This window comes from Taudactylus pleione, unplaced genomic scaffold (assembly GCF_031769625.1).
Source record: "Taudactylus pleione unplaced genomic scaffold, aTauple2 ptg000497l, whole genome shotgun sequence".
Taxonomy (NCBI): domain Eukaryota; kingdom Metazoa; phylum Chordata; class Amphibia; order Anura; family Myobatrachidae; genus Taudactylus; species Taudactylus pleione.
Window position 1 is genome coordinate 766,959 of NW_028284899.1, and position 14,340 is coordinate 781,298.

Below are 14,340 nucleotides of genomic sequence, written 5' to 3' on the forward strand. Positions count from 1 at the left end.
ATGTCCCATATACTTCCTCTTTTATTATATGCAAACTGAGGCGTAGTCTTATAAACCATATCCACTGTTTACCTTTTTTTTTTTAATCTTTGCAATGTTTAGTGATAATATATTTAATATAATTAACCATAGTGATAGGATTTTTTTCCAATAGTTCCTACCTATGGGTTTGTTCCTCTATGAATCTGTGTAGGTACTTGACATATTATACTGGATTCTGGTCACATCGCAGATGACCCTGTTCCTGTGACTGCAATCACTGGTTCCCAGACTGTACAGCTGACTGATTGCAATCTACATCTACTTACATCTGTATTAATCGTTCCTACTGGACGTGCCGTCAGCCGTGAAGGGGACTGCTAGAAGTAGGCATATTAATATTAGTATATTACACATTGAATTAAGAGAGATCACCTTTTATTTGGCTATCCAGACGTCCTAGTTTAGTAATTACCTCGTAGTTACCCTCTTATGACATCAGGTGGTTCATATGTGGGAGGACTCCTACCTAAAAACCGCAGTGGAAGATAAAGCTGTAAATCCGGGCATCACATTCCTAAATAGAATTCTGAGCAGGAACAGAGTGGCTGGAGGAGTGATGCATCACGTCACAGGAGCCAGCAATGGGACTAATGCCGATCACTAATAGATACAGTATGCATATAACTTCCTGCAGTGCTGTAGGATTAGGATGTGAGCCTGCTAGCTGCCAGTCGGTGAGCAGCAGGCTGTGTGCAAGGCTCCATAGCTCAGGGGTTAGAGCACTGGTCTTGTAAACCAGGGGTCGCGAGTTCAAATCTCGCTGGGGCCTGAACAATAATTTTTCATTTTTTATTTCTATAATCACGAATATATAGATTGCAGATTGCTATTCTCTGCCATATGCACTTTATTCATATATTTGTATTTAAATATGATTATCACCAGCCATGGCTCACAATAAATGCTCATTGCAAAAATACCTGCTCAGTGTATATGAAATAATATATGCACTATATTAAACATGTTTTGTAGTCATAGATTACATTCCAATAAAGGTTCATAAAATATATTATTAACACACTGCGCGTCAATCAATGAAGTCTTCCGTATGTGCAAGACAGATAGGTTCTTCATTCAAGTCTGGTTAACACAGGCGCTAGTAGTGTAGGGGTATCATGCAAGATTCCCATTCTTGCGACCCGGGTTCGAGTCCCGGCTAGCGCAGCTTGAGTTTTGCAGCTGCGGTTTCAAACGCACATGAACAGCAATATTTAATTTAGCGTTATATCACTCTTGTTTTACCGGCAGAGATAAAACTATTATTCTTTTCTGGTTTGTAATTGCATAATGGGAGTAACAGCTGCAAAGGGAAAGCAGGAGGCTGAGCTAATTGCAGAGCTCTGATTTCCAGACGCTTGCAGAGACTTCTCTGTTATGTCTGTGTGCATTAAGTGACAATGTGGCTGGAGTGTTACACGTACTACTATTATTATGATCATTATTAATTTCTACTTTCTATAGTCCTATTTTATATTTGTAGAGCAGCGTAACATACAGTCACAGCAAAAACCCCATATTCTGCTGACAACACAATTCTGAGCTATAAGTGAGACTGTCAACAGCGCCAGTAGTGTAGGGGTATCATGCAAGATTCCCATTCTTGCGACCCGGGTTCGAGTCCCGGCTGGCGCAGAGAATATTTTTTTTTTAATTACTATGCTGATCACATTTATGTTTATATGCATTGTACATTGGTTGTTCGAATTTATTTTATACCCCTCCAATAACACAATTTTTAACTTAAAAAAGAACATATATATATATACATTATGGGTGTGTGCGCGTGTGTATGGAATGCAGTCTTGTGACCGACGGAATCCCGGTGGCAGAATGCAGACTAGGGATTATTGATACCGACGCCTATCATAATCCCGAAGCTGAAATCCAGAACGACATGGGACCGAGCAAGGTAAGTACGATCCGCGTGTCCTCATAGCCGCAGGGGGGGGGGAGGTAAGCCGGGCAGCATGCGTGGACAGCCATGAGGGGGAGGGTTAGGTTAGGGGCTCCCGGGGGGGACTTAGGGTTAGGCACCCCCCGGGAGGGTTACGTTTAGGGTGCGGGGAGGGGGGTTAGGCTTAGGCACTAACGAGAGGCGTAGGGTTAGACACTAAGGGGGGTGGTTAGGGTTAGGCACTAAGGGGGGAGGTTAGGGTTAGGCACCCCTAAAGGAGGGTTAGGGGGGGGGAGAGGGGAGGGTTAGGTAGTTTACTCACCTCCGTCGGGATCTCCGCTGTTCGGCCTGCTTGCATCGGGATTTCGACCGCCGGGCTCTCGTCCGGCGGTCATTCATACCGATCCCGTGTGTATATATGTATATATATATATATTATTATATTATATAATTTACTCGAGTGCCGCTGTCTCTGGTGATGTATATGGGATACCTCATATGGGGGTTTTCCTAAACGGAGGGCACCGGGGACTTTATATGTTTTTTACTTGGAGTGCCATCCATTGGAACTTTGTATATATTATATATGTATATATGTTGTGTGTGTGTAGATAGATAGATAGATAGATAGATATACTGTATGCACATGTCCAGAATATGAACGCGTACGCCCCCATTCATTTTTGTATAATTCTGCTGCAGGCGCCTGTTTAGCTGTGGATGAGTGAAAGTTTTGGATACAAATAGTATATCATGATGATCAGGGCTATTTGTCAAACAGAAGTGGAACACACCGGAACATGGTTTCTGAGGGTCTTTTGAAAAATGAAGTAATCAGAAACAGTGTTCCGGAACCGCCTGCAGCGTGTCAGTAATACATTTTATTAACCCAGTGCAGCCAGCTGATAGCAGCGGTAGCCGCATAGACATACAGAGGACTACAACATAGAGAGAGTCATTCTACAACAGAACACAAGGATTTGTTCCTTATTTATTATATGGCACTGCTTTGACAAAATGAAAACATTTTTTCAAATAAAATTGGACTACGCCCCATTGATACTTCACATCAGGTGATGTGTGTGAGAGACCTTGGAGAGAGAGGGGCCGCCACTGAGGTACCCAGCTCTGTTCCACACACCTTTGCAGACAGTGGTGCCCCCTCCGCACATAGTATTACAAGAACAGGACAAAAGTGCATGGAAAATTGGTGAATTTTTAATATAACATTACAACGTTATTATAGTATTTGGGTGCGCTCACCCCAGGGGCGGTTATAGACTGTTCTTTTAGGGGGGGCGATTTAATGATAAATTATGACTCTTCCTCTTTCCTGTATTGGCACCTCCCCTTTCTGGTCCCAACGCCTGCCCTTACAGGTTTGTTTTGTTGTCACATTGATTATTACAATGTATATGTTTATAATTATATATTCACTATATGACTATGAATACACAGTTTTAGCACCAGTAGGCAGCAGCCATCTCTCTGCTCCCCCCTCCCACCAGCCATCTTCCCGCTCCCCTCTCCCTCTGTCCAAGATCAGCAGAAACCATGCCCCCTCGTCTGTGCAGGGGCAGAATCAGCATGGGCTGGCTGGCAACTTTTAGCCTGGCAGACACAAGTAAGTGGCCTAGTTTCTCCACCAGTGCATTGCAATGGGGAAAATCGCAATAATGATAATAGTCTCTGTAGGTAAGGTTTGCTTAATGTGGGTATGCTTTAAATAGTCAATGAAATGTATAAAAAATTGTTATGTCAAAGAGCTATAAACAAGTACTACGACCAGCCCCATCCCAAACCAGAGGCTCGCAAATTATGCAGAGAAGTTCGCAGTGACCGTCAGATCAGAGAGCATTGCAGAGACTGCCATATAATACAGAGAGGTTCACAGTGACAGTCAGATCAGAGAGCATTGCAGAGACTGCCATATAATACAGAGAGGCTCGCAGCGACCGTCAGATCAGGAAGCGTCGCAGAGATGTGCCATATAATAAAGAGAGACTCACAGTGACCGTCAGATCAGAGAGCATTGCAGAGACTGCCATATAATACAGAGAGGCTCGCAGCGACCGTCAGATCACGGAGCGTCGCAGAGATGTGCCATGTAATACAGAGAGGCTCACAGTGACCGTCAGATCAGAGAGCATTGCAGAGACTGCCATATAATACAGAGAGGCTCACAGTGACAGTCAGATCAGGGAGCGTCTCAGAGATGTTCCATATAATACAGAGAGGCTCACAGTGACCGTCAGATCAGGAAGCGTCGCAGAGATGTGCCATATAATACAGAGAGACTCACAGTGACCGTCAGATCAGAGAGCATTGCAGAGACTGCCATAAAAAACAGAGAGGCTCACAGTGACCGTCAGATCAGAGAGCATTGCAGAGACTGCCATAAAATACAGAGAGGCTCGCAGCGACCGTCAGATCAGGAAGCGTCGCAGAGATGTGCCATATAATACAGAGAGGCTCACAGTGACTGTCAGATCAGAGGGCCTGATTCAGAGCCGGACGCTCTGACCAGAGCACTCGCTCTGAATCAGGGCCCTCCTACATGAAAATGGAGCGGCCTCTTGGACCTCTTAGCGGGCCTCTTAGCGAGCGTCCATGATGATGGTCACGATGGTCAAGACCATCGCGACCATCGGGCTTGCGACGGAGACCCTGCAGTAGGGTCTCGCTGCCGCAAGCCCTGTAGTGATTTTGGCTCTATCAGAGCCAAAATCACTCCCACTGACATCACTACTGATGTCAGTGGGGCCGGCTTCAGAAGGTAGGCGTTCCCATGGGAACGCCTCCGTCTGGCAGCAACGCCCCCGGCACGCCCACCAAAGGGGGCGTGCTGTCAATCAACATCAACAGCACGCCCCCTTTGGTGCGAGACCCGGAGCGACAGCTACCCAGTCGCTAGCCGGGTCTCGCGCATGCGCACGACGGAGCTCCCTCCGTCGTGCGCATGTGCAGTAGGGCACCATCGACCCGCTTGCGAGCGCCCTGCGCTCACAAGCGGGTCTGAATCAGGCCCAGAGAGCATTGCAGAGACTGCCATATAATACAGAGAGGCTCACAGTGACAGTCAGATCAGGGAGCGTCGCAGAGATGTGCCATATAATACAGAGAGGCTCACAGTGACAGTCAGATCAGGGAGCGTCACAGTGACTGCCATATAATACAGAGAGGCACACAGTGACCGTCAGATCAGGAAGCGTCGCAGAGATGTGCCATATAATACAGAGAGGCTCACAGTGACAGTCAGATCAGGGAGCGTCACAGTGACGGCCATATAATACAGAGAGGTTCGCAGTGACCGTCAGATCAGGAAGCGTCGCAGTGACTGCCATATAATACAGAGAGGCTCACAGTGACCGTCAGATCAGGAAGCGTCGCAGAGATGTGCCATATAATACAGAGAGGCTCACAGTGGCAGTCAGATCAGGGAGCGTCACAGTGACTGCCATATAATACAGAGAGGTTCGCAGTGACAGTCAGATCAGGAAGCGTCACAGAGATGTGCCATATAATACAGAGAGGCTCACAGTGACAGTCAGATCAGACAGCAATGCAGAGACTGCCATATAATACAGAGAGGCTTGCAGCGACCGTCAGATCAGGAAGCGTCGCAGAGATGTGCCATATAATACAGAGAGGCTCGCAGCGACCGTCAGATCAGGAAGCGTCGCAGAGATGTGCCATATAATACAGAGAGGCTCACAGTGACCGTCAGATCTGAGAGCATTGTAGAGACTGCCATATAATACAGAGAGGCTCACAGTGCCCGTCAGATCAGAAAGCGTCGCAGAGATGTGCCATATAATACAGAGAGGCTCACAGTGACCGTCAGATCAGAGAGCATTGCAGAGATGTGCCATATAATACAGAGATGCTCTCAGTGACAGTCAGATCAGGGAGCATCTCAGAGATGTGCCATATAATACAGAGAGGCTCACAGTGACAGTCAGATCAGAGAGCATCGCAGAGACTGCCATATAATACAGAGAGGTTCTTAGTGATCACCAGATCAGGGAGCGTCGCAGAGATGTGCCATATAACACAGAGAGGCTCACAGTTACAGTCAGATCAGGGAGCGTCGCAGAGATGTGCCATATAATACAGAGAGGCTCACAGTGACAGTCAGATCAGGGAGCGTCACAGAGACTGCCATATAATACAGAGAGGTTCGCAGTGACCGTCAGATCAGGAAGCGTCGCAGAGATGTGCCATATAATACAGAGAGTGGCTGTATATAATGCAGAGATGTGTGCAGTGACTGTATATAATGCAGAGATGTGCGCAGTGGCTGTATATAATGCAGAGATGTGCGCAGTGACTGTATGTAATGCAGAGATGTGCGCAGTGGCTGTATGTAATGCAGAGATGTGCGCAGTGGCTGTATGTAATGCAGAGATGTGCGCAGTGGCTGTATGTAATGCAGAGATGTGCGCAGTGGCTGTATGTAATGCAGAGATGTGCGCAGTGGCTGTATGTAATGCAGAGATGTGCGCAGTGGCTGTATGTAATGCAGAGATGTGCGCAGTGACTGTATGTAATGCAGAGATGTGCGCAGTGACTGTATGTAATGCAGAGATGTGCGCAGTGACTGTATGTAATGCAGAGATGTGCGCAGTGGCTGTATGTAATGCAGAGATGTGCGCAGTGGCTGTATGTAATGCAGAGATGTGCGCAGTGGCTGTATGTAATGCAGAGATGTGCGCATTGGCTGTATGTAATGCAGAGATGTGCGCAGTGGCTGTATATAATGCAGAGATGTGCGCAGTGGCTGTATATAATGCAGAGATGTGCGCAGTGGCTGTATATAATGCAGAGATGTGCGCAGTGGCTGTATATAATGCAGAGATGTGCGCAGTGGCTGTGTGTAATGCAGAGATGTGCGCAGTGGCTGTGTGTAATGCAGAGATGTGCGCAGTGGCTGTGTGTAATGCAGAGATGTGCGCAGTGAGTGTGTGTAATGCAGAGATGTGCGCAGTGAGTGTGTGTAATGCAGAGATGTGCGCAGTGGCTGCGTGTAATGCAGAGATGTGCGCAGTGGCTGCTTGTAATGCAGAGATGTGCGCAGTGGCTGCGTGTAATGCAGAGATGTGCGCAGTGGCTGCGTGTAAGGCAGAGATGTGCGCAGTGGTTGCGTGTAAGGCAGAGATGTGCGCAGTGGCTGCGTGTAATGCAGAGATGTGCGCAGTGGCTGCGTGTAATGCAGAGATGTGCGCAGTGGCTGCGTGTAATGCAGAGATGTGCGCACTGGCTGCGTGTAATGCAGAGATGTGCGCACTGGCTGCGTGTAATGCAGAGATGTGCGCACTGGCTGCGTGTAATGCAGAGATGTGCGCAGTGGCTGCGTGTAATGCAGAGATGTGCGCAGTGGCTGCGTGTAATGCAGAGATGTGCGCAGTGGCTGCCTGTAATGCAGAGATGTGCGCAGTGGCTGCCTGTAATGCAGAGATGTGCGCAGTGGCTGCCTGTAATGCAGAGATGTGCGCAGTGGCTGTATGTAATGCAGAGATGTGCGCAGTGGCTGTATGTAATGCAGAGATGTGCGCAGTGGCTGCGTGTAATGCAGAGATGTGCGCAGTGGCTGCTTGTAATGCAGAGATGTGCGCAGTGGCTGCGTGTAATGCAGAGATGTGCGCAGTGTCTGCGTGTAATGCAGAGATGTGCGCAGTGGCTGCCTGTAATGCAGAGATGTGCGCAGTGGCTGCGTATAATGCAGAGATGTGCGCAGTGGCTGTGTATAATGCAGAGATGTGCGCAGTGACTGTGTATAATGCAGAGATGTGCGCAGTGACTGTATAATGCAGAGATGTGCGCAGTGACTGTATATAATGCAGAGATGTGCGCAGTGGCTGTGTATAATGCAGAGATGTTCACAGTGGCTGTATATAATGCAGAGATGTGCGCAGTGACTGTATATAATGCAGAGATGTGCGCAGTGACTGTATATAATGCAGAGATGTGCGCAGTGATCAGGGAGCGTCGCAATGGGTGCCAGATAACTCAGTAATCGCCAAATAATGCAGAGACCATCACTGACCCACATATAACACAGATATTATGAATATACCGCACACATAATAATAATATCCCCCCCACATACACACTCATTATTACACCACCCTCCGCACCTACCCCCCAAAAGGTAAACTACACCCCCCATTGCATAAGTATTCCAACCCCCCTACCCCCCCTGAAATATAATATAAACATTTTCACACCTCCCCTGGCATTTACCTGTCTGGAAGGCTGCTCTCTCTCTGGTCCCTTCCGGAGCTCCAGGGCATAGGAAGAGATGGACGCAGACAGGATAGTGAAGGGGCGGAGACTTGGGGTGAGGAGGCGGGGCCTTCAGCAGGGACAGGAGAAGATAGATTCATATATTAATTATAGACATGGTAGGAGCAGGGGCGGGGCCTTCCGGTGTGGGGGCTGGATCTTAGCCATGGACCGGAAGGAGCCCGAGGGAAGGGACAGACACAGAGAGGAAGGTAGTGTAAGTGCACCACACCAGTACAGCCCTACAGCGGAGCGGTCACTGAAGAAGCCACAAGTTGCATAGATGTGACAGGCAGCCGGCTCCTCGATGACAGCATGTCACCCCACGCATTGCACAAGCTCCGATCACCGTACAGGCTGAGCACAGCCTGCTCAGCTGAGTGCATGATGCAGACTGTGCTAGGGGGGGCGATCGCTCCAATCGCCCCCCCCCTGGATCCGCCACTGGCTCACCCTCTTTGACTCGTTAAGTTCACTGGATCACCCTTCCGGGTGGGTAGTCATGTTAGAGGGTTGAGTGGATACCATTTTGTTGACAGTTGTTTAGTTACTGGTTGCTCTGCACCTTAGGCGGTGTCCGCTTGGTATACATGTCTGTGTGCTGCATGGCTGGAGTAAGCTGTATGTTGCCGTCCTTTCTTTGCCACCATATCTCCAATCAGTTTAGATTCATTTAATGCTCATTAGATAATTTTAATATATTGCCAACTAATTATTCTGCCAAATCTCATGTCTCCAAGTCTTTATGTCATATAATTTATTAAGAAGGTGTTTAATCGCATGGTGTTACACAGGGCACCCCTCTGACAATTGAAAGCTTAAAGGGGGGTATCCACTAGACGATAAAGCTGAACGATTGAACGATAATGATAAAATCGTTCGATAATCGTTCGTTAATCATTTGAACATCGTTTGCAAATCGTGCAGTAATTGTTTCTAACGATGTACGATGCGCGCTCCCGCTGGTCGTTTGATCGTCTCCTCCATCGACTGAACATGCAGGTCAATTTCACTTGATTGCTTACAAATCGTTTACACATCGTTTACACATCGTTCATGCTGAACGATCAAACGATGAACCACTGTCTGCCCACTATAGCTGAAAGCTTTCAATCACAGATTAAAGCAACATAGTTTATTGTTAGATCTTTTGCAAATCGTTTGCAAATCGTTTGCAAATCTTTTGCAAATCTTTTGCAAATTGTTCAGAGTGGAAGATCATATTTCAAGGGAAACTTCAAGGGAAAATCGTTAAGAGGTTGGACAGGGATAAAATCGTCTAGTGGATGCCCCCCATAATAAGAATACTGATTTGTTTGTAAATGTTTGGTTGTGATTAAAGATTTTTGAAACATTTGAATTTCTATATTTTTGTAACAACTAGCCCCACCTTCCCCTACCACCTAATGGTGAAAAATGTATATAAACAAGCACTAGAGTGAGCCCAGAGTCTACACCGCATGTGCAGGTCTCCGGGAAAATGCGCTGCACCCATTTTCCCTGTGTTTTTTCCCTACTGCGCATGTGCAAAACACTGGGAAAAAGGGCGCAGCAGCCATTTTCCAGTCAATTTTGACAGCGCTGATACCTGCACCGACGTGGGACTCTGGAGGCGGAGTGGTAGGTATTAAAATATGGGTGCATAGTGTACAGTGTGGGCCTCCTTGGACCCAGGGGCCTGTGTGCCCTGCATACCCTGCACCCATTATTGAAATGCCCCTGGCTGCAGCCCCTAGGTAAAATCTGCCACTGCAGGGCTAAAACTAGGATTATTGTCACCCGGGGCAAGACAGTACTTTGGCACCTCCCTGGTAATTGCCCCATAGTAATGTCCCCTTCAGCAGTGCATCTTTAGTAATGCCCCCTGAGGTAATGCCCCTGTAGTAGTGCCCATATAGTAATGCCCTTGTAGTAGTGCCCCCAAAGTAATGCCCCTATAGTGCCCATATGGTAATGCCCCCATAGTAATGCGCCTGTAGTGCCAATATGGAAATGCCCCTGTAGTGCCCTTATTGTAATGCCCCTGTAGTGCCCTTATAGTAAAGCCCCTGTAGTGCCCATATTGTAGTGCCCCTGTATTGCCCTTATAGTAATGCCCCTGTAGTACCCTTATAGTAATTTTTGATGGATTTGGATTTGGCTCTGATTTGTTGTCCGATTTTGGATTTGGATTTACCAAACTGCCACGACAGGTTTTGGATTTGGATTGTTTTACAAAAATTGACAAAAAAAAGCTAAAGTCACATCATTTGGGATTTTTTTGTTCCTAAAGTATTATTAACCTCAATAACATTAATTTCCAGTAATTTACAGTCAATTTAGTTCACCACACAGCTCACAATATTGTTTTTACCATTATTGGCCAAAGGCTGCAGTGAGCTGGCTGGTTACTAAGCGACAGAGCAGCGGCACAGACACCAAGTACCAGCATGCAGGGGAGGGGAGGCTTACTGGTACCTGTAGTTCCACTGTAAAGACAATGTTGTTAAATTAATTTTTTACACACTACATACACTATCAACCCGCCACCCACCGCCCTAGGGTGGCAGGGAAAGCCCCGGGCTATCAGCGTAGGCCAGGGGTGCCCTCGAGAGGGGGACCCCTTTATTGGGGGGGTCCCCAACTCCCCAGGGATCCCTGGCCTGGGCTGACTAGTGGTCAGGACTGATGCCGCAGCTGGGGGGCCCGGTGAAAGGGCTCCCCTGGCTGTGGCATCACCCCCGCGCTAGAAAGGGTCTGGTGCTGGTTTTAATTATAGGGGGACTCCTATGCAATTTTTTCCCCCCTATAATTAAAAACAGGACTGGCCCTGCTGCCTGGTGCTGGTACTTAATTTACGGTGGAACCTTACACATTTTGTTCCCCATAATTTTAGGTACCAGGACAGGCTGGCAAGTCCTGGGGCTAGATAGCCTTTGGGGGGGACCTCACATCATTTTTTTTTTAAATTAACCCTTACAACACACGTTCCATTCAGAAATATACACAAATCACACTGATTTGTGTATGTTGAATTACAACTCGCAGCTCAGGAGGTGGTGCATTGAAAACTTCTATTGAGTCCCTGATTTGAGTGTAAAATGGGCGACTTTAGCAAAAGGAATAATGATAAATTGCTGACTTGTATGAAAAAAGTGAAAAGTACTTTCCGAATTGAGTCAATGGTGATATAATTTCTATTGTTCAAAACGGACGAATTTGCGGCATTAAACCACCTGATTTCAACCTGAAAAAATGAAGAAATCACCCGTCTTTAATGATAGTAAATTCCCGATTTGCAAAAATATTATATTATCACCCAAAAATGCAAATCGGGACCAACACGTCGGGACCAACACGATGTTGATAAATTTACCCTTTAGACTTTCTTCAGGGATTTCTGACATTTGTGTTTCTGAACGCACAGTTTGATTTACTGCCTTAGTGGTTTTCAATTTTTTTTTACACTTCTTCTATAGTCTGAGTGAAAAGGTCTTTCATTGTCATGAGAGGCCTCACTGACAGTTGCAGAACCACCACTCAGAAATAAAGGCCAAGGCCTGAGCCTTTCCTTGCCACTGCGTGTGGTGAATGGTATATTGCCAATTTTCTGTCTTTTCTGTACTAACCTTTAGAGGTTTTTTGTCTTTACCCCTGTAAAATCTCGATTTCAGATACCCTCATTTTTTAAAGCCTCTACGCCCTTGAGGATTAGCTTTAGATGATAGTAAAGGAATAGTATCGTCATCAGGGTTGGGTATGAACAGAGCCGTAACTAGACTTTTTGGAGCCCTGTGCCAAAAGACGTGCACCCAAAAAAGGGCCATGGCCCCATGGGGAAGGGCCAGGGAAGAGTTAGGAGTGGCCAGGAGATGCTGGGGATCAAAGAAGAGGAAGATACAAATGAGAATGATAATAAACAGAAAATTGACAGGCCCAAACAGCGCCCCCTGCCCTGCGGTGCCCTTAGTTACGGGTCTGGGTATGAAATCCCGGCTGTCGGGATGCCGCTGATCAGAATACTGACAGCGGCATCCCGACAGCCAGAATCCCGACACCCATAGGGAAGATAGGTATGTTTTTTTAACCCCTACTCTAACCCTAACCCTCCCTTCCAGGTGCCTAACCCTTACCCCCCCCTAGTACCTAAACCTAACCTCCCTCTTCCCGCACCATAAACCTAACACTCCCTCCCCGGTGCCTAAATCTGACCTCCCCTAGTGCCTAAACCTAACCTCCCCCTCCCCCTCCCTGCACCCTAAACCTAACACCTCCTCTCTGCACCCTAAACCGAACACCCCCTCACCGGTGCCTAAATCTGACCTCCCCCTAGTGCCTAAACCTAACCTCCCCTTCCCCGCACCCTAAACCTAACACTCACTCCCCGATGCCTAATCCTAACCCTCCCCCTAGTGCCTAACCCTACCCTGCACCCTAACCTCCCCCTAACACCATGATACTTACCTTTGGGATGCCGACTATATCCCTGTCATCATGACTGGTTCCAACAGCTGCAGTGCTAGCATTTGCTTGCTGCTTCTGCTCTCCTCTCAGTTGGTTGTCATGATTCATATTGATGAATACACTCATGTTGTACAAAAACTACTAAGTTACTAATATTATGTATTTACTATCACCACACACTGTTACTGTGCTTGTATACACAGAGGGCTAAGGCTCAAGGAGTTACGGTGCTTGTATACACAGAGGGCTAAGGGCCCGATTCAGATCCGCTCGCTAGGCTGAGTTCGCACGCAGCCTGCCAATATTTGAAATCTGCGCATGCATATGCATTGCAGTGCGTGTGCGCGAAGTAGTCCATGCGATCGGGAAGCGTTCGCTCGCTGTGCAGAGTCACCTCGCCAGAATGAGGGACAGGAGAAGCCGTTTGTGGTTGGTGACAGGGGATGGTCGATGGAAACGGAGGAGTGGTGGTGCAAACACAGGCGTGCCTGAGTGTCTTAATGCTGTTTTAGAGGCGTACATAATTAAGACACAGCATCATAGTACATGTCACATGTTTGTTTTACACACTGAAGCACTCGCAGTGCTTGCGGTAGGGTATGGTCAACCAGGGGTGTATCTAGGGATCCAAGCGCCCCTGGCAATGTAATGGACTGGCGCCCCCCCCTATGCAGTGCCCCCAGTAGTAACCCTCCAGTAGCAATCCCCCTATGGTGCATTGCCCCCATTAGTAGCCCCCCCTATACAGTGCCCCCAGTAGAGTGTCCCCCTTATACAGTGCCACCAGTAGTGGCCACCCCATTAAATTACCCCCAGTAGTGGCCACCCCTATACAGTGCCCCCAGTAGTGGCCACCCCCCTAAATTGTCCCCAGTAGTGGCCACCCATATACAGAGCCCCCAGTAGCAGGCCCCCCCCCAATAAAGTGCCACCAGTAGCGGCCACCCCTTATTTCAGTGCCCCCAGTAGTGGCCACCCCCCTAAATTGTCCCCAGTAGTGGCCACCCATATACAGAGCCCCCAGTAGCAGGCCCCCCCCAATAAAGTGCCACCAGTAGCGGCCACCCCTTATTTCAGTCCCCCCAGTAGTGGCCACCCCCCTAAATTGTCCCCAGTAGTGGCCACCCATATACAGAGCCCCCAGTAGCAGGCACCCCCCCATAAAGTGCCCCCAGTAGCGGCCACCCCTTTCTTTGTGTGTGTGTAGGGGGGGTCACTGAAATAGGGGGTGACCGCTCTGTATAGGGGTGGCCACTACTGGGGGCACTCTATAGGGGAGGCCACTACTGGGGGCACCCAGTAGTGGCCTCCCCTATAGAGTGCCCCCAGTAGTAGCCACCCCTATACAGAGCGGTCACCCCCTATTTCAGTGCCCCCCCCTACACACACACAAAGAAAAAAAACAAAAACTTACCTGATCCTCGCTCCTGACGCGACCGCCGCTGTCCACTCAGTCGCGTCCACTCTTCTCCTGCATGGGAGAGACATCATACGTCATGACGTCTCTTCCATCACATGCTGCAGATGGAGCGGGAAGACGGAGTTCATTAGTGATCTCCAGCCAGCTCCCTCCACGGACGACGCAGCAGCTAATGAGAGTCAGGCAGACTCTCATTAGCTGGCTGCTATTACAAACACAGCCGCTGCTGGCGGCTGCGCGTTTGTAAACTGTGAAG

The 14,340-nt window shown here is 48.1% G+C and overlaps 3 non-coding genes across 3 annotated transcripts; all 3 read left to right on the forward strand.

Annotated features, from left to right (window-relative positions):
• The first annotated feature begins 738 nt into the window (after nucleotides 1–738).
• Nucleotides 739–811, forward strand: TRNAT-UGU (transfer RNA threonine (anticodon UGU)). The gene has a single exon. It is a non-coding gene; the product is annotated as a tRNA-Thr (tRNA).
• A 324-nt stretch (nucleotides 812–1,135) lies between these two features.
• On the forward strand, nucleotides 1,136–1,206 carry TRNAG-CCC (transfer RNA glycine (anticodon CCC)). The gene has a single exon. It is a non-coding gene; the product is annotated as a tRNA-Gly (tRNA).
• A 397-nt stretch (nucleotides 1,207–1,603) lies between these two features.
• TRNAG-CCC (transfer RNA glycine (anticodon CCC)) lies at nucleotides 1,604–1,674 on the forward strand. Its single transcript has one exon. It is a non-coding gene; the product is annotated as a tRNA-Gly (tRNA).
• Nucleotides 1,675–14,340: the final 12,666 nt, after the last annotated feature.